This window comes from Myotis brandtii, unplaced genomic scaffold, assembly GCF_000412655.1.
Source record: "Myotis brandtii unplaced genomic scaffold, ASM41265v1 scaffold84, whole genome shotgun sequence".
Lineage (NCBI taxonomy): Eukaryota > Metazoa > Chordata > Mammalia > Chiroptera > Vespertilionidae > Myotis > Myotis brandtii.
Window position 1 is genome coordinate 559,099 of NW_005371410.1, and position 27,748 is coordinate 586,846.

Genomic DNA, 27,748 nt, shown 5'->3' on the forward strand with positions numbered 1-27,748 from the left:
AGAGAGAGAGAGAGAGAGAGAGAGAGAGAGAGAGAGAGATTCCTAAGTACACCCCCAACTAGAAGGATGACTGTTGTATTTACTCATGAATTATAGATTGAAACAACTCCATGGAACCACAAACATTCCTTATTCTCACCCTCGAAGTTCTCCAAAGTGGAAATGAAAATTCAGAGAGGTTTAATGACTTGCTCAAGGTCACACCTTGGAGTGGGGGTCTAGAGCTATGTTGCCCAATATGGTAGCCTTTAGCCACATGTGGCCATTTAAGTTTAAATCGTTAACATTAAAACTTCAGTTCCTCAGTGTCACTAGCCACATTTCCAATGCTCAGTGACCAGGCGTGGCTAGTGGCTACCATATTGGACAGCATAGACATAGAGTATTTTTATTGCTCCAGAAAGGTCTATTCATACTATTACCAGTATTATAGAGATTCTGGGTCCAAGTTCTTTCCACTATTACAGTAAGTCTCTCTCCATTCCCCCCACACACCATCTGCACCTATAATTGTTGTGTCGTGGGAAAGGCATATTTTGACATTAATTTATAAATAAATCCAAAGTCCCCTAATTCTTGCCCTCCTTTGAAAGTGGGAGCAATTTGAGTATGCGTCCTAACCTGTCTAGATCTGGTGCTTACCTGTAAGCATTTTCCCCATCACACAGGATTAGAGTGTAGTTTAGCAATGTGGTTGCTGTGACTTCAGGGTACAACATTTTCTTTAAAGCTAATATTGATCTAACAGTGAATTCTTTAGAAAACCCATACAGCTCCTTGAGGAAAAATTGGCCAAGGTGGTGTGGTGTCACAGATGTCTGAGGGCTTTAAATTAACACTGTAAATCTCAGGATTATGGGGGAAAGAGCTAGCAACTTTATTGAATGTCTCCCATCTGGCTCTGCTTCAGGCAGCTGCCTGACTGGCAGGAGGAGTGGTGGGGAGAGGAGCAGAAATTCGGGTATCAGAAAGTAGTTAATAAAGAGTCAATTTGGTACCTGTGCCTAGGGATACCATTTCAAATGGATTTCTCTTATTGAGATCAACAACAGGATATTATGCTCTTGGCAGAAATGGGAGAGGACTGGCCCAGGCTGTGGAGCCCAGCTCAGCATGGGGCAGGGCCAGGTGGGGTGGGGTTTGGTGGCTATCACAGGATGAAGTCCTGAGTTGGGGGATATATTAGACTCCCCAGCAGAATGTGGCCTGGTGAGCAGGGCTCTCCTCCGTTCCTATGGCGATTAGAGTTTGCTACCGCCTGCTGGGTGTGGGCAGTCCTGAGTCTTTGGGTATTGATAATATCAGGAAGAACCACTGTTTTGTAAGTAATTGGGACGATAGAATCATGTTCTGTCTGACTGCCTTTATCCTGGTCTGTTTTTCCGTATAGAGAATGGCCTGTCTAGAATGTGTGGTGGTTTGTAATTTTCCCCCAGAGCAATGAAGAATCCCAGTGTTGAGAGCTTGACATGACATTGAGGTGGTCTATAGACCCTTGCAACTCAAACTGTGGGCTATGGGCCAGCAGCATCGGCATCATGTGGGGGCTTGGTAGTGAAGGGGTCACAGTTTTGACATAAAGATTTTTTAAAAGTAAAAGCATTTGAACTCTTATTTGAACTTTTCTTGTCTAATTAAAGTAGAGCCTCCAGAAAATACAGTTGTCATTGGCCCCCCTTCAAGGGAGTTTCCTATAAATTTTAGGAAGAAGACAGTTGCCCATTCCCATTAGCATAAAAACCCCAATAGAAGCTTCCATGCTTTCTCATTGAAGTCCTATCCACCACCCCTCCACCCCCAACACACACACATACACTCTTTTTTTTTTTAAGGTGGTATATAAACTTTTATTTCTGGGGATTCAGTAAGTTACTCATTACTGAGTAAATCCCATGTACACACACAAATATATTTTTTTTCTCTCCTTAATGACTATTGTCCTTTAATTCACAGGCTCCTGACCACTGGAACCTAAGTTGATAGAAGAAAAGGTTTTCCTTTTAACAGTATTTCAATAAAACTTCATAGACACTAAAATTTGAAAATTTGTTTTATGAACTACTCTTCTTTTAACCATTTGAACATGCGTTTTTTAAATTTATTATTATTTTCCCCCCAACCATTCTTAACTTATAGGCGTACAGGTGGCAGGTTGGATTTAGCCTGTGCCATAGTTTGCTGATCCTTGGTGTAGCCCACTATTTCCTAACTTCTTTCAACCATACACGGAAATTATATTGGTACAGGATGCTGGGGTAAATGAATGAAGCTACTTGTGGTTGGAGCTGACCAGTTGGGAGGGGGTGGGGTGGAGGGCTTCATGTTGCACTGAGATTTGAAAAGAATGTAATCTGTTTATGGCACAAGGCTGAGGTCTAAACCAACCCCCTACAGATGAGGAAACTGAGGCTGTCTGTTCACCCTTTTATCTCCAAGGTCATCATGATGCCTGGTCTTAAAAGACTCTTCCTATGCTTTTCTGAGTGAATGCATGACTTTCTGGGAACTGGCAGAGCTAGGAGACGAACTGCTTGCCTACTGGTCCAGTGCCCTTTCCTCTAAATAAAGTTAGAAAATCATTATTTAAAAAATAAGTATGTGACAGCTGGAGTTTATACTGGTTGAGGAGAAACACCACTTTTTGATGGAAGAGCCATCCTGAGCTTTCGGATCCTGTCTGGATAGACACTGGGGCTGCTCCTCACACTCCGGTTCTTGCCAGGCTCACTGGAGGATGGCACTTCCCCAAGCCCTTGAGGTTAGACATGGCCTTGTGACTTACTTTGTCCATTGAATGGAAGTGAGATGTTAAAGCATTTAAGACAGTGAGTCTCCAGGCTACTTCCTTCTTTGCTTAGAGATCAAGAAACGTGTTATGAGATCAGGGTGAATGGCAGAGTCTTTATCACCCTGAGTCACTCCAAGACTATGAAGAGTCACCTACTGATCTACATGGTTTTGTTGTTATAACCTACAGAGATTTTGAAGTTCTTGTTACTGCACCATAATCTAGGCTATCCTGATCGATGCACTGTCTCTTAGGTGACCTCCTGAGAGAGTCTAGGCCTGGTGGCTAACAAGAGATATCAGAGAGAAAATTCTAGGGTTTAGGTGCTAGACTTTAAAACCCCTTAATCAGTTGTAATCTCATAGGGGTCATGTCTTGGCCCATTTTACATTTATTGAATGGGATTGTTATGGGTTAAATTGTGTCCCTCCCCCCCAAATTCATATATTGAAGTCTTAACCCCCAGCACCACAAAATATGGCCTCAATTGGAATAGGGTTTTCACAGAGGATATCAAGTTAAAGTAAGGTCATTAAGGTAGGTGTAATCCTATATGTCCTTATAAAAAGGGGACAGTTGGAGGCAGGCACATAGGGGGAGATGTCATGGGAAGATGAAGGTGGAGATCACAGTGATGCTTCTACAAGCCAAGTAATGTCAAAGTTTGCCAGCAAATCACCAGATGCTAGAGGCAAGGCACAGAGCATCCTCCCTCACAGCCTGCAGAAAGAGCTAACCCTGCTGACACCTGGATCTTGGACTTCTAGTGTTAGCAAACAGAAAGAGTTCAGCCACCTGGCCTCGCAGAGCCAAGCACTAACCACGGAGAATCACAGTGAAGAAATCAGTCACTTTATCTGTAGAGCGCTAAGTAAGGAGAACAGGAAAGCTATGGCTCAAAAGCCCAAACTCCTTCAGGGTTCGCTGTGGCTTTTTATGAGTACAGGGAAAACAGGTATGAGAAAGTGCTAGTGGGGCAAGTTTTAATTGGAAGACCTATGAGCATGGCCACTTATGGTAAGGCGCATCAGCATGGTCTTCTTGGGCAACAGATCCTATCCTTCTGAAAGGCTTCCGGTATTCACATTCTGGTTATAGTCCTGTCCCTTGGTTCTGTGTGTATGTGTGTGTGTGGGTGGGGGGAGAGGGGGCGAAGGAGGGGAGGCAAGGGGAGAGGTAGGGAAGACGGGGGAGACTGGTTCTGAGTGCAGCTAGAGGTCAAAGTTCTCTCTTCTGCACGTGCTTTAGTTGTGTGACTTGTGATATTTGTTAGTTGACTCTGAAAAGCAACTCAGTATCTTGTTAAACAGGATAGGACCATTTTGAACTGGTTCTGTGGTTGCAAGTGTTTCCCGATCTGTAAGATAATAAATTTCATCCAATTTATGGTACTTAGTTACGGCAACCCTAGCAAAGTAATGCAGTAATTTTAAAAAGTTTTGGTTATTTTTCCCTGTTTAAAAAATTGTTTTTGATTGATTTCAGGGAGGAAAGGAGAGAGAGGGAGAGAGAGAGAGAGAGAGAGAGAGAGAAACATCAATGATGAGAGAGAATCATTGATGGGTTGCCTACTGCATGCTCCACACTGGGGATCAAGCTCATAACCCAGGCATGTGCCCTGATCAGTAATCAAACTGTGATCTCCTGGTTTATAGGTTGATGCTCAACCACTGAGCCATGCCAGCCGGGCTATTTTTCCCTTTTTAAACAGCTTTATTGCAATATAATCCACATATCATAAAATTCACCATTTACAACTCAATTAGTTTTTAATATATTCACATCACTGCAACTACTTTAAAAACATTGTTACCATTCCTAAAACTATAGATTTGTCTGTTGTAGTCATTTTATATAAATGAAATAATTTAGTATGTGATCTTTTGTCTCTGGCTTCTTTTGCCTAGCATGATGTTTTCAAGGTACCGCCATGCTGTAGCATGTATCAATATTTCATTCATTTTCATGGCTGAATCCATTGTGTGGATATACCACATTTTGTTTATCTTTTATCAGTTGATGGACATTTGGGTTATTTCCCCTTTTTGTCCATTGTGAACAATGCTACTAAAAACATTTGTGTGCAAGTCTTTGTTTCCATGTTTAGGTTATTTCTTTTGAGTATGTATCTAGGAGTGGAATTGCTGGGTCAGCTGTAACTCATGTTTAATATTTTGAGGAACTATTGCCCAAAGTGATTGTATTGTGGGAGTTCAGATCAAGTCACCCCAAGATGTGCTTTTATGGTATGCGGGTTGTTTTGAGCTAAGGGCAATGTTAGCTTTAGGCTCCAGAGACACTTGTGCCCCTCCCTTTAACTACCTAGAAGAACCTGAATTAGGGGCCTTGCCCATAATGGGAGGTTATCAGAAATAACATCTTTTGACCTACCTACTGGGAGGGACAAACTTCTACTTACTAAGCATCTGCTCTTCTTATCATCCTGCAATGGTCCTTTGAAGATCCCAAAGCACTTTACCTCATTCCTAGGTCAGGTGTCTTACATATTCAGGCTCCCTTTCTGCCTCTGAACCTTTCACACATGTGGGATCTCTGACTCTCTCATGTATGCGGGGTTCCCATACATATGTATGTATTTCATTTGGTTATTTTCTCTTGCTAATCTGCCTCATGTCTATCTGATTATTAGACCAGCCAGAAGAACCTTGAGGGTAGAGGAAAGTTTGTTTCTTCCCCATGGTATCATTTTATATTCCCATCAGCAATGGGAGGATTCCAATTTCTCTACACCCTCACCAACACTTGTTATTATCTGTCTTTTTGATTACAGCCATCCTAGTGGATAGGAAGTGATATTTCACTGTGGCTTTGATTTGCATTTCCCTAATAGCGAATGAGGTCAAGCCTCATTTCATCATATCATGTGCTTATTGGCCATGTATGTATCTTCTTTGGAGAAATATTCAAGTCCTTTACCGATTTTCAATTGGGTTTTTTGTCTTTTTTATTGTTGCTTTGTGTGAGATGATTTTACAGGTGGGGATTCATTTCTGTAAGACTAGATTTTATTTATTTTTTAACTTGCAAGGTGAGACTACAATTTCTATTTTTTGTGGAGTTCTGAGTGCTGGTCAAATTTGCTGGATGTTTAGTTCCTTCCTTGAAGTAAGTGTTTGGCTACTGGATAAAGACCAGGGAATTCTAAGCTGAGAAAGAGGAAGACAATGAGAAGAAGTTGGAAGTTTATTAAAGAATTTCATCATTACCATATTTAGGGGCTGTCTCCTCTCTGTCTAATCCCATGCAGGAACCTCTTTTAGCACTCACACCATCAGCTAAAGGGGGAAAAGTCTTCTTTTTACTTCTCCTTTCCCCTTAAAACTGTTCTTGGTGCGATTTGTGATTTGTTGTTATTATCTTTAATTGTTGAACTTTGCATACTAGGGTTGAAGGGAAGTTGAATATGTCGGTCACCTCCAGCTGAACAGATTCTGTCTTTGTTACCTGGACCACAGCAGAGAGCCTCTCCTCCCAACTATGCAAATCCGAAGCAGATAAATGTGAGCTATCAGGAGCCAATTTGCTGGAAATCTTCCCCTCAGTAATTGTCTTCATATTTCAGCTCTTAGAAAAAGTCGAGTCTCATTACCACCCCTGCCTTCTCCCCTCCAGGCCAACAGAGAGAAACGTAGGGTCCATTGGCGACAAGGAAAAGGAGAGAATGAAACTCCAGATGAATTATATTTTTTCTCTCAACTAGCTTTACTTCCAGGTGCCCCCTTGCAGTCATGCTTCCTCAGAAAAGCACCTCATCAACTGGCCAGGGCCTCCTTGCCAATGGTAATCCCGTCCTCCCCACCCCAGGCTCACTTTACAGAGATAGAAAGTGACAGGCAGGGAGACCTCTTGCTCTGGGGTTCTTGGGAGGGGAATACAAAGCATTATATCAAACACCGCCACCAGGCCAGCTCTTTTGGGTTGCATTAGGCAGTCAAGCATTTTGCTGCCTGCTGAATGTCATCTCATTTAACATTTTGTTAAACAACTTCTAAAGGTCTTAACAATATGACAGATGGGCCATTGACTGGGTACTTCGTAGCTAAGTACCAGTTTGGCTGGGCTGGATTGTGTTTATTGTTCATTAAGTGTTATTTAAAGAACTCAATCTTGATGCCTCCACCCCCTCCCCCCAACCCTTCAATGCAGCTTTCTGCAGGACCCCAGGGTGTCACATTAGTGGCCTGTTTCTACAGAAAAGCACCACAGAAGAAAGGAAAGGGTAAAGAGAGGCTCAGAGAGGAAAAGAAATGAGAAGACAGGCAGAGAGAAGTGGAGGGAGGCAGAAAAAAGTAAGTGTGTGTGTGTGTGTGTGTGTGTGTGGAGGAGTAGTTGGAAGGGGGTTATGGTTCAAAGACAAACATAACAGCCACATGAGACAGCGAAGTGGATTATTTCTGCAGATGGCAGGCCCTGTCCCTCTTGGCTTCAGTTCCAGAGAGGGTCACTTTCCACTTGTTCCCAAATTCAGAAGAAGGTATTCCCAACTTTCTGTGTAGAGGTAGCTGCTTCTTACACTGGCATTGCACTCTCCTGTATGAATGCTGCCTTCCCAGTTAACTCTAAGTGACTGGAATGAATTTTAAGTGTCTGTGTCTGTTTTCTCCAGGAAGTGGATAACAATGTCCGGCATAGAATAGGCACTAAGGAACTGACTTTAAATTGATGAGATGGCTCTGATCTCTGAAGATTAGCAACACCCTTAAGATCATCTATAAAGCTGAGTAAAGGGGATAAAATATGCAAATGCCTGGAATCAGGTTTAATGAGGTAAGTGTTATAATTAAATAATTTTTGGTGAGGAGCAGGACATAGTTTGGGGGAGATTTTGGAATGATCAGACTTCCCAGAGGATATGACTTTTGTGTTAGACTTTGAGAGATGGGAATGCGGACAGGAGTGGAGTATTGTCAAGAAAGAAGAGGAAAAAGCATTATGAAATCCTAGACTGAGCACAGTCATTAACCCAGAGATAGGCAGGACCTTTTAAAATTGCTACTATGAATTTTTAGAGAGAGAGGATGGGAGAAGGAGAGAAAGAGAGAGAGAAACATCGTGCCCCTACCAGGGATCGGAATCCACATCCTGGGTATGTGCCCAGATTGGGAATCAAGTCAGCGATCCTTTGGGACAGCACTCAACCAACTGAAGCACCAGGGCTAGGCAGGGCCTTTGTAAAGAACTGTGCATAGTCCAGTCTGGTTGGAGTAAAGATAAGAGAGCAGGGATTGAGAAGAGAGAGATGTTGAGCCCAAGCGGAAGTTAGTATAGTGACAGGAGCAAGGGAAGGAGAGGTTGAGCTCGTGTGGCAGCAGAGCAGAGGGCAGACCCGAGCCAACTTGCACCAATCTGTGGAGGTCATGTTGATTCCTCAGAGATTCAACTGTATTGCCCTGAAAAAATATTCTCACATTTGCCAAGTAAGACTCCATTGTTTTGATTTTGGGAAGCCAAAAATGACACACCATTAATGACTTTCTTCTGGATTCACTAGAGACCAATGGATAATTGTTGATATACATATTATCAAGCAGCAGTTGTTTGGACATATTTCAGGGAATATATTCCTTTCTTGATAGTTTTTCATTGTTAGGATGATTGGACTCTAGTGAATATTCCAAGAATGTACTAAGGCAGAAGCACAGAATGTGTAGAAATCCTATCAGCATCTCACTCCAGGTTATTGTGACCAGCAGCTGGGATGTCAGCCTGGAAATCACATTGTGTAATCTATTTGCTAACTGATGGGGGGTGTGCCAATTTTCCTGCTTTTGGCTATGTCCTGTTCTCCTCTGTGGCTGAGTTTGACTTTTATATTTTGGAAAATTCTGTTGTTCCCTCCCATAAATATCAAACAAGCCCCTCTTATACTGAAGGCTCAGTGTTAGCTCTATGTTGAATATAAAGCCATATCACAAATATACCCGATTTTTTAAAAAGTCACAATTGAGCTCAGACATAGACGCAGAAAGAGTTAAGTGATGGAGCAAGACCAGGTGCCCTGTGGCACAGACCATACTAGCCTGAGGTTATAGGAGAAGGAGGGATGCTGCAGAGACCCACTGTGTCAGGGAAAAGACATGGTTGAGGCTGCAGGGCAAGCTCTTGGTTTACGTTTTCACACTGTACTTTCTTCCTCCTGGAAAATCCAGACAGTTGGAGGTACTGTCCGGCTTCATCTAACCCATGGGGGTTTGTATGGCTGCTGCCATGTTTGCCCACCACTGGGGGTTAGAGCTTTCTGTTGTTACAGCCCTCTACTTGGTATACAGTTAGGGGACAGCTTCCCAGAGGGCTCCTGGGCACGTATCTGTGGGAAAATGACACCTTTTGCATTTTTCAGAGCAGAAAAACAAGGTCGTCCTGCCATGCCTGAGCTGGGGATTGGGTAGGCTGCCCTGGGAGCTTGTACCAAATATATTGCATATGCGACTTCTGGGTCAGAGTGAATTGGGCCCTTAAAAGACAGCCAACTTCCTGGGTGATTAACCCCGTTTAGTCTCAAGAGATATAACTGAAATTGACTGAGAGAAACATCCCCACAAATTTTTAGTAAAAAAGGGCAGCTCAGACTAGACTTGGCCATTCAGAGGAGGGAAGAAGGATTTATTTTTAAATGGGGACCCACTCAAGCACCACTCAGAAGGTGGCAGGTGACTACAGACCCTCTCCATCTGCCAGAAGTCAGACCTCAGGTATTTTCAAAGATTTGTCTAAAGAGCAAAATTGACTGAAAACTGTGAATCGGTTCAGTGCAGAATAGAAAGTGGATGGGATAGAAAAGGAGTGACTTCTCTTTAGTTAATGTGGTAAAATCAATTGATTGCTTCTTGCGTTGTCATTATACATACTTTGGGGTTTATATTTAACACAGCTGTCCCTTTTCTAATCCTGTGCTTCGATACCTAAATGGCATTGCTGGCTGTTGCCCCCACGCAGTTGCAGACTCCTAACATGGAAGCTGAGTCAGGGTCACAGACACGATGTCCTGTAATACTTACAAAAATAATTAAGTTATGCTGCTTGAGAGCTAGACTATTTCACACAAAAATGTAAACATTCTGAAATCTTTTGAAAAATCAGAAACCATAGCAATGCTAAGTTTAGTTCCTGCATGGAAGCAATGATCTCAAGGTTGACTTCTCCGTATCGATGGGACCAGCATGCTCATAATCTGTTCCCATTGTCTATTTCACCTGGCCCACCTCACCTATTTATAAGTTACCTGTCTGACCTCTGTTGGTGACTGAGTTTGTGACTGCCCCTTAACAAAAACTATGAAGTCATTGGTGATAGGAAATATGAAAAAGGCACAATCCAGAGAGAACTCAATGATCCCTTTGGGACTTACCTCTACCCTAAAACATAGTTGGAATGTCCTATCACCCATATTGGATGTGAAATAAATATCTGTTATTGTTTAATACTTTTGGCTCAGTCTTCAGTAGGGGAAATGGAATGTTCCTATACTTCCAGGGACATTAATTCCAATGGAATGTTCCTATATTTCCAGGGGCATGAGTCTGGGGCTATGTCTTAGAGAAGGATCAAACCCTTGAGCCCTGTTTAGCGTTGGCAAGTGAAATGGAAGTAGGTGTGCAGGGACATTTGTCCTTGTGTCCCCTCTATCATTCTCAGAGTCTGAACAGTTCTTGCACTCCTTGTCATTTCTAGCAGGCTGTGGTCTTCTCTACCCAATCTTTTTTTATTTCTTCATCTATGTGGCTAACGGGAGTGGGCAGAACAAGATTCTTATTTCAGCATTCAACTGCAGAATGACATATGAATATGATTACTTTTTATATTCGGGTTTATTCAAAATGTCTCATTGTCTCCCTCCCATTTTTTTTGTTTAAACTTTGAATTTGAAATAACAAAAATATTACAGTTGAGGTGTGATTATTGCCCTTTAAAGTTTTTCCTTTTTTTTATTCTTCTATATGACCAGGTTTTTTTTTTAAAGCTATTTTACTCTAAGAAATTAGGTTTCTGGTTATCAGAAGCCCTAAATAGACATGAATTACAAGAACGTCCTTTGAAAACCCCATGCAGCACTTGTTTCATTAAATTCCATGAAGCGACCTTAATTTAGTGGAACACTGGATAGGCTGTTCTTTTAACCTATTATCACTTTGGCCAGGCCCATAAACCATATTCATGGATGATTCCATCAAGAAGGACAACAGTGGGATTAATATTATTTCAGGATACAGTAAATGCCACAATGATGAAGCTGTTTAAGATCTGGTGCTCACGGTGTCACACTGAATGCATTGACATTTACTCTGCTATCACTTCATTTCCAATATTCCTTCCAAATCAGCCGATGCTAATGCCTCAGCGTGTGTGCAGAATACAATGTGGGCGGGGGTGGGGACACTGGGAAGGGGCTGCACAAGTCCTTTGCCTTCCTTTTTTTGTTTGGTATTGAGGGTGGGAATCACACTTGAATAGTATTTGACATGCAGTCGGCCCTGAGATGTTGGTTGTTGGGGTTGCAGAGGCTCCTAGGAGCTTGGCTTTCTCTTGGAGTTGGAGCAAAATAGGCTTCAGGGCTTCTCCTGGCTGTGACTGAGCATGTGGGATGGGTCTGAGATGAACCAAGAAAGCACTAGGTGGTATGAGCATGATGGCATGTTGGAACTGAGCACATATGAAAATTCAGATGTCTATACTGGCACCTCATATAGAAAGTCTTACTTGTATATTTCCTGAATCTCCTTAATCCTTAAACTTGATGCCCCCTGACACTGAATATCTGACAAAGCTCATGGGTAGCTTTGAGAATCTCTTTTAAAGAAATAGCCAAAATGTTATTCACAATAACATTACTAATGTCAGGGCTCTCAGATCCCAATTTTTAAGACAAGGTTCTGAGGGTTGGAAGGAAATTTGAAGGCTGTCTAGTTCGTGCTTCTCAAAGTTTAATGTATCTACGAACCATCCAGAGGCCTAGTCAATTCTAACAACCAGAGTCTGGGAGATTTTAATCCAGTAATTCTGGTGTGAGGGCTGAGAATCTGCACAGCATCTAACTCCTGGATGACGTAGATGCTGTTGGTTTGTAAATTATACTTTTCAGTATAGGGTCTAGTCCAAACATTGTCTGTCTTCTCTTAGATGATCATCTAGTGTATGCCTAAACCTCTCTTTGTAGAAGGCTACTCATATTCTCTCAAGGTAGTCTGTTCCATCTTTGAACAATTCTCAATATTAGCATTTCTTTATATTGCAGCCAAAATCCCACTCCCTGGACTTGTCAGCTCTGGTTCTGGCTGTAGCCCTTGGTGCTACATAATATATTGGTAAGGCAAGGAAACGTCTCTTCTGTGGAAAGGACGCTTGCACCCTCCAAGTTTCTAACCTATGGGAAACTCCCTAGGTGGGAAGGGATACATGACCGAGGGGTAACTTGTCTCCTTGGGGTTCACCATTCCTCTTGTCTTCACTGCCCTCTGTTGGCCCCTGAAGGCACACACTGCTTCTTCACTTGGCTCTCACTCTCTGTGCCCAACTAGAGGAGTTCTTTCTCTCTTTTGAACACTTCATTTATCAGCTCTGGCTCTGGCTGTAGCCCTTGGTGCTACATAATACATTGGGTAAGGCAAGGAAACGTCTCTTCTGTGGAAAGGAAGCTTGCACCCTCCAAGTTTCTAACCTATGGGAAACTCCCTAGGTCGGAAGGGATACATGACTGAGGGGTAACTTGTCTCCTTGGGGTTCACCATTTCTCTTGTCTTCACTGCCCTCTGTTGGCCCCTGAAGGCACACACTGCTTCTTCACTTGGCTCTCACTCTCTGTGCCCAACTAGAGGAGTTCTTTCTCTCTTTTGAACACTTCAATCATCTATCTATCTATCTATCTATCTATCTATCTATCTATCTATCTTCTATCATATTATCTATCTATCTATCTATCTATCTATCATTTATCTAACATGCATCATAAAAATTAATTTATTTTCCCCTCACCAGATTATAAACACGTGGAAGCAGAGATTCTGTCTTAAGCTTTAAATTCTGTGCAATTCTTTGCACACACTAGCAGGTCAAACCACATGTATTAAACTGAGTAACACACAGAACCTACTTCAAGGAATTTATAGCACTAACACAACTAAACCCTAAAGATTATATATGTAATAAATTGTCACACTAGATAGTAGTACAACAGGTGAATTTCAGAGAAAGGAATTTAGTGTAGAGAGGGGCAATTTCAAAGAGCTTTGTGGGCAAAGGGGAGAGGAGTTGTACGTGTATGTTGGCTGCATATAATCCATTTTATTCAACTAAGAATTCTTGGGCTAGACAGGAAGAGAGTCTAGTAGATGGTGTAGGAGTGCATGCAATTTTTTTTTTCAAGGAAGTTCGGGGAGGGGAGAGATGTAACTTGGATGGATTTAAGGCAGAGATCAGCACACTTTTTAGGAAAGAACTGAATAATAAGTATGGATGATATGGTCTCTGTAAGTTTAGTGTAGACAGGGGCAATTTCAAAGGGCTTTGTGGGCAAAGGGGAGAGGAGTTGTACATGTATGTTGGCTGTATATAATCCATTTTATTCAACTAAGAATTCTTGGGCTAGACAGGAAGAGAGTCTAGATGGTGTAGGAGTGCATACAATTTTTTTTCAAGGAAGTTCGGGAGGGGAGAGATGTAACTTGGATGGATTTAAGGCAGAGATCAGCACACTTTTTAGGAAAGAACTGAATAATAAGTATGGATGATATGGTCTCTGTTACAACTACTCTTGACTTTGTAGTGTGAAAGCAGCCATACACCGTATGTAAATGAATTGGCACAGAATAATTAGAAAGGTTGTGTAAATGTCTGATAGGTATGAATGTATGTGTACAGGAACATTTATACACACAAGTATGGCCCAAGACTCTAGGACCTTGGGGGTGGGGAGGGCCTCAAATACTTTCTTCCCTTCCTGCAATCAGATAAGCCAATTTACAATAAGTCATCAGTAACTGATAAATGATAAATGGAGGAATTTCAGGCAGGGTGGCATTTGCTAAGGGTAAGCAATTGGGAGTGGGGATGGGGTTGAGGCTTCTGGGAACCCTACTGTCAAGTTCTCCCCAGATGGACTGGATTGCTCTGTGCTGGCCTGATTTGGGGATCTCTGCAGTGTCCCGATGAGGCAAAGCTACAGGGAGCTCCCAAAAGCAGGAAATCAGTGAGGAGAACAAGAACAGACCCCACCCCAAATAATGTAGGACTCTGGAGGGAGGAAGCCTTGGGGATGAATCTGTCTCTCCCACTCAGAGACTCACCTGCCCCAGGGTGCGTGTGTAAAGGCGGTGACCTACCTCTGTGGGGGCCTCGGGCACCTCTTGGCACCCTGCCCTGAGCCCTCCATGGCCCCTCTCCCCCGGGGCTGCCCTAGAAGGTGCTTCTTCACATCCTGTCCCCTTGCTTCCTGCTGGAGGCTTGGAGGCTGGAGACCTGCAGCCCCTGGGCAGCTCAGAGTTGGCAGTGTCTCTGCCTTATACATGGAACTTGATTCTCAGGAAGGGTGTGGTGAGGGAGAACGGTGTTATAATTCTCCCTCTTCCATTTACCAATCTCCCTCCTCATCCTTTCCTCCTTCTCCCCATTTCCTCCTACACCTCCCTGTTTTCACTTCCCTTTCGCTCCAGTTCCCTCCCACCTTCCCATTTCCTTCCCCCTTGTCCTTCCTACCCTATCATTCTGTCACTTACTCCTTTTGCCCTTGATCTTTTAAAATCACTTATTTGAATTATGGCACAAATTGTGATAAGCAGAGGCAGGGGACACTTTTTGTGATGACAGGACGGTATTTTCACAATGGCTAAGATGACTTAGCAGGGGGAAGTAGAAAGTAAAAGTTTTAAAGGGTTCTGATAGGGGTGGGGTGAGGGGACGTGAGGGGGATATTGAATCAGGGTGGGATGAGGAACTTCCTAGCCCACCTGAGCCTTCTGGGCCTTTCTCCATCGGATATTAGGACTCTCTGGCGAGCCACCTGGAAGAACCCGGCTGAAGCTGGGTAAAACATGGGTACTACCACCACAGGTATTGTCATAGCCTTAAAATAAATGCATCTTTGAGGTGTCCTTTGGGAAAGCCAGCCCATGTGGATTGCTGTTGAGTGTGTGTGTCACCTGCTCAGGGCAGGTCCCCCAAAGCAAAGAAGCATATGCTTCAAACTTCTTTCTGATTCATTGTCCATTTCCTGGTACTTGATGGAACAAAGTTGGAATTTTGGCTTCCTGGCCTCTCGGGGCTGCTGACAAAATGCTAATTTCTGCAGGACAGCTTCCAGAAACCATTGCTGTTGCAGCCCTACCAAGCTGGCTGCTTGAATAGATGGACGAACCGGGCCTGTTTTCAGCTTTGCTCTTCAGCTTGGTCTGAGCCATGAGGGTGATGGGCTAAGACTCTGGCTGCTCAGCACCAATCTGCTTCGGAGCAGGTGAATGGGATTATGGGTACCTGTCCCTTACAAGCCAGCCTCCCCTGCTTCCCATGCTTCCAGTTAATGAATGAATTTGGCCTTTGCAGGTTGAACTGGGTCTCCCCCTCTCCCTCTCCCTTTTTTACTCCCTCCAAGTTGGGTGCATCCTCCGCTGCCACCTTTTTTGTTCTTTGGGATGCTGTGGAGCAGATCAGAGCTGGACTGACACAGTCCGTAGCTGGGTGGAGTCAGCTCACCCGGCACCAGATGCAATGAAGAATGACCATCAGGTGCAGTGGACGAGCCTTCAGCAGGCCTCGGTGTGGGGAGAGCTATGGAGCCAGACAAGGCATTTTCAGGCTTCACTTTCTGTTTCCCTTTTGAGACCACAAGGCTTTGGGAATTTTTACAGCCTTAATGCTTTGGCTGAGTGCAAGGGTCTGCCTTCCTCGGTGGACTGAGCTGGTGAGGGCCGAGCATCTGGCTTAAACTGATGAAAGGCAGGAAATCCAGAATTCCTTCCTGATACCTTCTGCTTCAGTTTAGGATTCTGTAACGTGGCAATGTGGTGGGCCTGCCCCCGCCAAGCGACAGGCTCCATTTTTGAGTTGAGGGCACAGAGCTCAGGGTGAGGGCTCCTGGGAGAGACCAGAGGATGAAGCCTCTTCTCCCACAAGGCAAGGCGGATGGGCAGGGGGTGTGGGTCTGGGTGGAAGCAGTGAAGTTTTGTCCAAATTCTTTTCTGATTGGATCTTAGGACTTTTCTCCAGGGAACATCCATGGTCTTTGCTTTCTTTCTAACAAGATCCCTGACCAAGGAGCCACAGGCCTTGCCTCTGGCTGGCAGTGCAGCCAGATATAAACAAGCCAGGGGGAGTGCCTGGTGTCACATATTATGTTTACTAAACAAAACCGACAAGTTCTCATTGTTGCGTGAGGAAGCCCTGCAGCTCTCAATCCCCCAGAGCCGGAGAGGATCCATTTTATTGAGCTCGGTAATGACAGCCCCGGCTGGAGCAGCTGGGTAGTTAGTATTAGCTCTAAGAGACTCGGGAGAGCAGTTTTTCTTTAGAAAAATTATGTTTTTCATTTAGACCAACAACAGCCTGGCTGTCTCATACCTTCCTATAATCTTAAAAAGGGTGGTAAAATCATAGCCCAGACGGTTCCCCCAATACTTAGGGAGTTAACAGATAAAAAATACTTATACTTTTCCAGTATAAGTATGTTTTATGTAACACTTGAGATGTGATTAGACTAAGAAAGTATTTATGGTTTACTTGGAACTCGAATTTAACCGGGCAGCCTTTATTTTATCTGGGAATGCTTGACACCTTTCCAAATATTCCTGCCTGAATATCTCTGGTGGCAGGGAACTCACTACCTTTCAAAATAATCATTCCATCCTTAGGCAGGTAGAGTTGCTAGAAAGCTCTTCTGCACGTGAAGATGACATTCCCACACATATGCTCCTCGTATGAACTGCTGGGGCCCCTTGGACTATGTCTAATTCATCTGCTATGTGCCAACCCTTCAAATATTTATTCATAGCTCGGTGTCTCCTTGCATTTTCTCTTCTCCAGCCTGAACATCTCCTGCTGTTTCCATTTTTCCTCATGTGATGTGCTTTCAGGACTGCAGACCCTCCTGCGAATGTGCTCGGGCTTCTTTAGAGCCCTTGTAACCAGGTGGGACCTGGCAGCCTGGATAGTGGCTCTGATTGACATGACCTCGAGCCTGTTGTGGAGAGTGCACATCTACTGTGCCAGGGAAGTTCTGGCCCCATGAGCCTTCATGAGGCTTCAGCACAGAAGTGTACACACCTGGCTGTAGATTGAATGTTAGCGTCCCCCCAAACCCATATGGTAAAACCTAACCCCCGAAGTGTGGGATTTGGAGATGAGGCCTTTGGGAGGCAATTGTGTCATGAAGGTGGAGCCCTCATGAATAGAATTATTGCCCTTAGAAGAGACACAAGAGAGTTCCCTCACCCCTTCTTCCACGTGAGGACGCGGGAAAGTATTGCCATCTATGAACCAGGAAGCAGGCTCTCATCAGACACCAAATCTGCCAGCACCTTGATCTTGGACTTCCTACTCCCCAGAATTGAGAGAAATAAATTTCTCTTGTTTCTAAGCCACCCAATCTGTTTGGTATTTTTTAATTTTATTTAATATTTGTATTGATTTCAGAGAGGAAGGGAGAGGGAGAGATAGAAACATCAATGATGAGAGAGAATCACTGATTGGCTGCCTCCTGCATGCCCCACACTGGGGATCGAGCCCACAACCCGGGCATGTGCCCTGACTGGTAATCAATCTCTGACCTCCTGGTTCATAGGTCGACGTTCAACCACTGAGCCATGCCGGCGGCCTGTGTGGTATTTTCTTAAAGTGGCTGAAATGGACCAAAGCACTCCTCTGCACACCAAATGTAAATTCTCAGCCCTACTCTTATTTTACCAGTAGATGCTAACTGGCAATTAGAACATTAGCATTTCCAAAAGTCATGTTAGGTATTGATGAAACAGACATAACAACTAGGATGCACATTCCTGTCTTAGGTCAGATTGGAGTCGTGGATAAGAACATCAAGCTGGATGCAGCGACTTGCTAAAAACCGACTGTGAGACTTGGGAACATAGCTTATCTCTGGCTCTCAGAATTTTCATCTAAAAACAGCCATTTGAATTAATTCTCTGAGGCAGAAGAATGTTTTGCAAAGGCTGTGGGTGTGGTTATTGACACATGAAGCTGATGGGAATAAAATATTTTAAAAAACAACAAAGAAAAACAGTAGTTGTTCTAGATCTAAATGACTTTTTGGTTCTCAGCTTTCCTTGGTCATGAAACTGTTAGATCTTTCTTACTCATCCATGAAAAGAAAAATACCAAAATGGAGAAGTGTTTAGAAACATTTCAATCTACTTGACATTGCTGTGACTCCAAGCGTGTGATCAGTGGGCTGCTTCATAGAATAGGGTGTGGACCCGTCTGGGTGCTATTGAACTTGTGGGTGGTGAGTGGCATGTGATGTGAGCTGTACCAGTCACTTGAAGTACAGTGTGTCTTGGTCTGTAATGGATTAGAAATAAAGGGAAAAAAATGGGTTCATTACCACAGATGGTTTGAGGCAGAGCTTCCTTACTGGCGTGCCATACTCAAATGATAGCTGTGTCTAGCTATTGTGTCCTTGGCCCTTGAAGTACCTGGGAAAGCCATGGGGAAGCCTGGACCAGCTTTTGGATCAAGTTGCCTTTGGCCATGAGTGATCAGTATGCTCTGCAAATATCATTTTCTATCTGTGCCATGAAGTGAATATGGTTGGAAAGTGCCACCTTTTCTCCAAAAAAGCAACTAGACAGAGAGAGGACTGAGCTAATTGTTGCTCAGACTGCAACTTGCAAATGAACTTCAAGGAAAAAATGTCAAAACTCTTCTTCCCCTCATGCCTACCTTTCTTTTAAAATTAAATTTTAAATTATTATAGAAATATATGCATGTCCTTTAAAAATCAAGCAGTACTAAACTATAAAAAAATTGAGTCATCTCCCCAAGTCCTATTCAGGTTCCCCAGACCTTGGCACTTCATTGTTTTTAGAAAAAGGATACTGCAGGGAAATGCCCCAATTTCCCAACAGAATCCCAGGAGACTCAGTGCTGGAAGACACCAGGAACCATCGGCACCATCAGAGAGGTTGGGTGGAAGTCTAAACACACAGTGATTGGATCATGGACCAAGGCCCCCTCACCAATCCGTCACAACCAGGCCACCTCTCCTTGCTGCCTTTCTTCCCACATCACTCTCTTCTTCACTCCCACCCCTAAGGTCCGGAAGTTTAATCTCTGCCGAAAGGAATCTGAGAAGCCCTGGACTCTGGGATGCTAGGCGCAGCAGAAGGCCGAGGCGAGGCTCTTCCTCTGACGTGCTCTCAGATTTATCAGGGCTGAGTGCACAGCAAAGGCAACAGTCAACAGATTGAACAGGAAACCTATGGGATGGGAAACATATTTGCAAACGATACATCTGATAAAGGGTTAACATCCAAAATAGATAAAGAGCTTGTACCAACTATTCTGATTAAAAAATGAACAGAAGACTTAAATAGACATTTTCTAAAGAAGACATACAGAGGCCAACAGTCCCAGAAAAATGCAAATCAAAGCCATCATAAGTTGTCACCTCACAGCTGTTAGAATGGAAAATATAAAAAAAGACAAGAGATAACAGGTGTTGGTGAGGCTATGGAATAAAGAGAACCCTAGGGCACTTTTGATGGGAATGTAGCCACTATGGAAAGTGATTGGAAGATTATATAAAAAAATTAAAACTAGAACTACCATATGACACAGCAATCCCACTTCCAGGTATTTATTTGAAGGAAATGAAATAACTATCTTGAAGAAATAGCTGCACCCCCATGTTCACTGCAGCATTTACAATAGCTAGCATGTGGAAACCACCTAAATGTCTATCAGTAGATGAATGGATGAAGATGTGGTATATAAACAATGGAATGTTATTCAGCCAGGAAAAAGGAAATCCTGCCATTTGCAACAACATAGATAGACCGTGAGGGTATAATGCTAAGCAAAATAAATTAAAGAGAAAAGGACAAATACTGTATAACCTCACTTATATGTGGCATATAGAATGCTGAACTTATAGAAACAGAGAATGGAATGAAAATGGGGGGAGTAGGGAGATGTTGATCAAAGCATACAAACTTTCATTTATAAGATAAATAAATTCAGGAGATCTAAAGTACCGCATGGTGACTATAGTTAACAATACCGTATTATATACTTGAAGGTTGCTAAGAGAGTAAATCTTAAATGTTCTCAACACACACACACACACACCGTAATTATGTGAGGTGGTGTATATGTTAACTAACCTTATTATGGTAATCCTATCCTATATAATAAAAGACTAATATGCAAATTGATTGAACAGCAGAACGTCCGGTCACTATGATGTGCACTGACCACCAGGGATCAGATGCTCAATGCAGGAGCTGCCCCCTGGTGGTCAGTGTGCTCCCACAGGGGGAGCGCCGCTTAGCCAGAAGCTGGGCTCATGGCTGGCGAGCGCAGTGGTGGTGGCAGAAGACTTTCCCGCCTCCGTGGCAGTGCTAAGGATGTCTGACTGCTGGTTTAGGCCCGCTCCCCAGGGAGCGGGCCTAAGCCAGCAGTTGGACATCCCCTGAGGGCTCCTGGACTGCGGGAGGGTGCAAGCCAGCTGAGGAACCACCCTCCTCCCCCAGTGCACGAATCTTGTGCATCAGGCCTCTAGTCATTTCATAATATATAAATGTAGCAGAGCATCACATTGTACACCTTAAACTTAGACAATGTTATATGTCAATTACATCTCAATAAAACTGGGAAAAATGAAAATAAAAGTTATCAGAGGCTATACTCCACCCCAAAAGGAGATTTTTATCTGGAGAGCTAAATGTCCCCAGGAAAAGAACCATATGCTGACATTTGGAGGCCCCTAGTGAAAAGTCCAGCTTTGTCTGATTATCCTTCAGTGACCTCCAACTGTCAACAAGCTGTGTCCTCCTATGCAGAGCTTCCAGTAGGCTTTCTATTGCCTCACACTTAAATATGAATGGACAGCCATGGATCAGGACATGTTTGAGAGAGTCTACAAACATGAAAGATAGATGCTGTAGCAAACTGATTTTATTAATGGTCTCAATTAATGTCATTCCTACCTTCATGCTCTTTATTCTGTGACTCTTGCTACTAGCCTACTGGAGAAATATGAGAGGCACATGTAAAATAGCTAAGACCTCCAAGTTGGGACCCTTCTAGACCAACCAAATTCCAGTAGACCCACCAGCTAAACACAGGTGCATGAATGAGCCCAGCCAAGATCAGCCAGCTGACTCATAGATGAAGCTCTGCCCTCCCTGAGGCAAGCAAAATGTTATGACATCAAATCTGTAATACGTTAGTGTGGAAAGATACATCCCTTGCCTTCTCCTCTGCACTACCCTGTTCCATCTCTTTCCTGCTTGAGGTCTAAGAACAATTCCTGGGCCCTGAAATCCAGTTCTCTGCAGAGCAATACCCTGGGCACTGTCCCAAAGAGAACAGAAAAGCCATGAACAAAAGCTGGGAAAAGCAAATTCCAGATAGGCCTTGCTGGACACAGGCTTCATCCTCTGGCTGCTGGTCCTGCTTTACAATCATCTCCTTTGGCCTATGATCCCATGGTTACTTCTGTCCTCATGTTAGTGACAAGTCCCAGAATGCCAGGTGAAATTGGTTAGCTGGGTCCTGAATTCAATTTTTGGTCCAGGGAAGCCCTGGGGCTTTTCCAGAAAGCTAAAGACAGAGGAAATTGTAAAATGGGTAAAAATGATCTACCATACCGCCCCCAGGCTATTCCTTTCTATGGGCCCTTCCTTCATTCCTTACACTGAGGTACATAGCAAGTTACATAACACTCTTTCTTTCTACCAGTCTCAATTCAGCAGAGAATCTGCTAACCCCCAGGAACCATTTATATGTCACTTTTTCAGGGCGTCTTATAATTCAAGTCTTATTTATAACTAGAGGCCTGGTGCATGAAATTTGTGCACTCAGAGGGGGTTCCCTCAGCCTGGTCTGCACCCATTCACAGTCTTGGAGCCCTTGGGGGATGTCCGACTGATGGCTTAGGCCTGGGGAGTGGGCCTAAGCCAGGGGTGGGCAAACTTTTTGACTCGAGGGCCACAATGGGTTCTTAAACTGGACCGGAGGGCCGGAACAAAAGCATGGATGGAGTGTTTGTGTGAACTAATATAAATTCAAAGTAAACATCATTACATAAAAGGGTACGGTCTTTTTTTTTTTTTAGTTTTATTCATTTCAAACGGGCCGGATCCAGCCCGCGGGCTGTAGTTTGCCCACGGCTGGCCTAAGCCGTCAGTCGGACATCCTTAGCATTACCACGGAGGTGGGAGAGGCTTCTGCAACTGCCACTGTGCTCACCAGCCACAAGCCCAGCTTCTGGCTGAGCGGCTCTCCCTCTATGGGAGCGCACTGATCACCAGGGGGAAGCTCCTGTGTTGAACGTCTGCCCCTTGGTGGTCAGTGTGCATCATAGAGACTGGTCATTCCGCTGTTGGGCCAAAACTGGCTCTCCAACATCCCCCAAGGGGTCCTGGATTGCAAGAGGGCACAGAACAGGTCGAGGGACCCCACCGGTGCATGATCGGGGCCTGGGAGGAATGCAGGAGGTTGGCCAGCCAGTGTGTCCAGCCCATCTCACTTAGTCCCCATCAGCCAGACCCCAGCAGCAAGCTAACCTACTGATGAGAGCGTCTGCCCCCTGGTGGTCAGTGCACGTCAAAGCGAGCAGTTGGGCAGTCTTAGCATATCATTAGCATATTACGCTTTGATTGGTTGAACAGCCGACTGGAGGACTGGACACTTAGCATATTAGGCTTTTATTATATAGGATTGGGATGAGAAATCTTTTGCTGTTTGAAAAAGATCTCTAGATTGTGGAAATCTTTTTGAGGGGAAATGGGTTTGTGTTTTTCAATGATCTGGAAATGGTAACTTGTAGTTAGATTCCTATGGTTGGAGCCCACTGTTGGCTCTTTAATTAAGCCAAAAGATGCTTGGGGTGGTCATTAGTTCACTGGGGACTGGAGAGAAAGTAAACAAGAAAATCGCCTTGCAAATGCATACTGTGTTTTATAATTTACACTCTTCCTGCAGATATTCAAACAGCACTCACAGCCACGCACTGTTACCTGAGTAACAATCCTTGAGTTGGCATTTTAGGATCAAACAGGGTTCAGGGGAACAATTTCATTCTTCCCTGGGCCATTGCCAGCTTTCTGAGGGGTGTTTTCCTCCTTTTTGATGCTAAAATAGAATGTACAGTCTCTTGGGAAGATGAAGTCTAATAAATCAGATGCTATTGCCCTGGGCTTTACAACTAAAGCAAAAGGAGAGCTGAGGTAATTGTCTGAATAATTTGGGCAAAACAGCCAACTATCCTGCATGCATTGCAAAGATTGGAGTTATCCAAATAGAACAATGTAGTGAATCTGCTTAGTACCTTGTAGTTTCTAGGAAAGGTAAACATCCTTTCTTCAGGGGACACTTTCTTAGTAGTCCCAGCTCTCCTCCCTGGGAGTGGCACCCAGAAGGAATCCTAGGAAATAATCATAATGGTGAATGTTTACTGGGCTGTGTATGTTCTAAGCACTGTGCTAAGCATTTTAAATAGGTCTCATTTAGATGTCATCACACTAACCCTATTACCATCCCCACTCAGCAGATGTTGGACATGAAGCCAGCAGAGCTTCAAGGGCCTGGGGTGAGGCTCACAGCTGGTAAGTCGCAGAGCGGAGTCCACCAGTTTGACTCCTACATGAAACCTCTAAGTGGGATTATCCTATAAGGATACTGAAATCTGGAGAAATTGTGATCAGATCAAGGGAACTTAGTTCCTTAGTGGGAGAGGTGGCATATGCAGAAGCATCACTAAGTAGCTGGATACTATAAAGCAAAAATATCTCCCTCGGGGCCTCAGTTTCCTCAGGGGTAAATGAAGGGTTGGCCTTCATCTCATAACTTTTGAGTACTTCTCAGGCCTCTTAAAAATACATATAATTGGTTTCAGAGAGAAAAGGAGAGGGAGAGATAAAACATCCATGATGAGAGAGAATCAATAGGTTGACTCCTGCATGCCCCCTACTGGGGATCAAGCCTATAACCCAGGCATGTGCCCTGAATGGGAATCGAACCATGACCTCCTGGTTCATAGGTTGATGCTCAAACACTGAGCATCACAGAGATGCTCACACTGGCCGGGTCCACCTTCTATAATTTTTTAAGTGGTCTGGGTCTGTGACCCTAAGAACTCATTTCCTGGGCTCTGATTGGAGCTGAATCCTGGTGTTCTTGTAAGGAGAGATGAACTAAAAGTTAGGCTAGGCTGAGTTTTCCTGTGGCAACCAATAGCCTTCAGATCTCAGTGTTGGATCTAAAGAACACAGCCGTACATCTCTTCCCAAATCCATGCTCAATGACATTATGTATGTTGCATCTAAAGAACACAGCCGTACATCTCGTGTGCTTACAGGTCCATTTGAGGCTTCCAGGGACTCAGTAGTCCTCTGGGACCCAGTCTGATGGGGCAGTTACAATTTAGTACCTTGAAATTCAGACATGGGGGTGAGGGGGGCGGTGTGGGGGGAGGGAATTTACACCACAGAAATTGGCATGTCGAATGTCGTGGGTCACTATGCCCGAGGGAAAGAAAGCTGTGCGAGGACTTACACTGAACATTAAATGCTCTGGCCCAGAAAATGACATGTGCCACCACCTCTCCTAACTCATTAACCAGAACTAGTCCCGTGGGCCCATCCTACCACAAGGGCTTGGAGGTATAATCCTGCCATGTACCCCAAAGGTGGACAACTGGGAATATTGGAGAACAACATTAATGATCACCTAAAATATGAATGCCACGGTGTCCCTTTAAGACCCTACACGATGGGGAAGATAGCAAAGTCAGGCAGGACTGCTAATATTGCATTGTGCTTGGAGGGATAGGTTGGACAAGGAAATGTTTCCTTTTCAATGAGATCATGGAGACTGGGTTGGGGAGGGGTAGCCAGGGGGGTAGAGAGAGGTCCCTCAAAGCCAGGTTTTCTCTAGGGTCACCTTGATCACATTCCTTCCTTTACTGTTTCTTGTAACCAACTAATTAAGATAGCTAAAACTGTTACCATGAGCTAGAGTCAACATCAATTAAAAATCCCATATATATTTCATGTGAAAACACATGGTGTTCAAACATGTGTGATTTTCATCAGACCTCCTCATCTGTTTGTCATTTAAGGTTCAGGCCATTTTCCATATTTCTATCAAATGTGGCCTGCTGTAGATGAAAGCCTGGCAAATGACTGTGCAAGAGAAACTTTCTGAAGTTATAAATAATCAAATGCCCATGGGGGGTTGACCTCATATACAATAATACACAGAGTAATGATCAGAACTCAGAGGGAAAACGGGGCTAAACGAGTGCCTTCTTAGTCAGGAGAAGGTTGCAGCTTTGCTTATAACAACACGCGTGTCATTTTTCTGACCTCTCATGCTCTGGCAGGAATACTGGAGCTAGGAAGAGAGTTAGGAAAGTAGCTCATACACAGGTTGGGACAGTGGTGTGCTGGTAAGTGTTTAACAGTTGGCTCTCTGGGGGGGAAAAAAGCCCTGATTTGTAGTGTTTGCCAATTTCTGTGGTGTAAATTCCCTCCCCCCACACCGCCCCCCTCACCCCCATGTCTGAATTTCAAGGTACTAACATAATGTCATTGAGCATGGATTTGGGAAGAGATGTAGATGATGGACAGTATCACCTTCACGTCACTGAGTAGGAAAATGGGGATGGTTGCCTGTCTCCTGTCCTCAGCCTACCTCTAGTCCCAAAATAGGAAGTTCAGAGCTTAGGTGGCAGGAAGTGTTCAGAGGAAGACAATGACAAGAGAACGGCAGATCTAGTGCTGAGGAATATTGTCAACTCACAAATAGTATTAATTTCCTAGGACTGTGGCAACAAATGACTACAAACTGAGTGGCTTAAAACAACATAAATATATTTTTTCACAGTTCTGGAGTCAAAAAGTCTGAAATTAAGGTGTTGGCAGGGTTGGTGCCTACTGAGATCTCAAAGAAGGAAACCGCCTTGCCTTTTTCCTAGCTTCTGGTGATTGCCAGCAATGCTTGTCATTTCTTGTAGACATATTCCAGTCTCTACCTCCATCTTTACGTGGTCTTCTTCTCTGCGTGTCTATGTCTTTCCTCTTCTTATAAGAACATCAGTCATTGGACTTAAGGCCTACCCTAAATTTAAGGTCTACCCTAAATCCAAGGTGATTTTATCTTGAGACTCAATTACAGCTGCAAAGACCCTATTTCCAAATAAGGTCACATTCTGAGATTCTGGGTGGATAGAAATTTCTGGGAGACACTAATCATATATATACACACACAGTACAGAAAGGATTAGAGAAAGGGGCAGGCAGGACCAGAACTGGCCACCTGGCCCTAACACTTCCCCCTGACTTCCCGGATCATCCTTCAGGCTGTGATCTGTTTCCTGATTTATGACCACAGGTCATCAGGGGAAGTGGTCTGTGATGGTTGAGGTGCTTTTCCACTTAGTCATGCTCCTCACCTCCAAACCCAGGTGGGTAAGGAGTGGGGTGACCTGGCCCAGTGTTCTCTAAGGCTGTGTTTGGGCAGTTGTTTCCTTATATCATCTTTCATCTCCTTTGAAGATCATTTTGCAAAAATAGACGCAAACCTGAAGAGAGTTCTGTTTTTTTTTTTTTAAGTGACATATACCCTATCTAGTAGAAGAGGCCATTAACAGATATGAATGAAGAATGAATGAATGAATGACACAGTTGAGGGTCACTTCAAATGGGCCTTCTCTGGAAGGAAATAGATGGGCTCTCAAGTTCAAAAATCTTGTTTCAATCTGAAAGACATAGTCTGGCCCATTAGGTCAGTGGAAGACAGTGACTGAGGATCAAGTGTCAAAGGCCCCGGGGACATTAAGTGGGGCCTTCCTTGCCTGTAATAGGAGCTGCCGCCAGGGCCAGCGGAGCCCAGAGCAGCTCCTCCCCACGGCCCTGATGAGAAAGCCAGCTTGGCTGGGCCTCCGAGGGCAGGGAGAGGTCACCGAGACACTGCTGATGGCAACTTTAAACCACATCTTGTGTGTCCCTTCAGTTTCACCCATGAAGCGCCTCTCTCAGCCTGGAATGCAGAGGAAGGGAGTGGAGGGATCAGGTTTCCAGGAAAGAATCTGGCTTCTGTGTTTATGTGCTTTCCCTGAGCTTACACCTAAGGCAAGCACCCTGGTTGGGAGGAATCTGCTACACCAATGAGATTTTCACATCCCAGGCCCAAATTCCTCATTTCCACTAACCGTGTTTGAGATGAATTGAATTTATGTGCCATGGCTTAGGAGTCCATAACAAACACCTTTCTCTCAGGCACTTTGCCCTCTGTTCCAGCTCCTGCTACTCCTCCAAGGTTGCTCTTTCTCCTGGGCTTCAGGTATGCAGTCATTTGGCTGGCTGAGCTCTGTGATCACATGAAACAATGACCACATAAAACACACCTCCATTTAGAGATAAGCATTGATGCATGCCCTGCAGCTGAGATTAAAATCTGGCTCATAAATCTTTCCACAATGCTGTATATTCCACACATAATGATGAGAACTGAGCTAGTAAATAAATAGCTGAGGGAAAAAAAAGTTCCTCATAAAATCCCTATGATTTAGAGGTTTGATCTCATATTGTAAGAAACTATAGGAGTTTCTAGCTGATGTTGCTTCCTCCCTTCATTATAGCATTACCTTGAGGGTTGACTTTTTAAAGAGCCTACTATGTATCATGTGCATACAGTAGGGGATGTACATAGGCTTAACTGGGGACTTCATAGATACAGTTGATAAGAGAATAAAATTTGAAAACATATCAATTT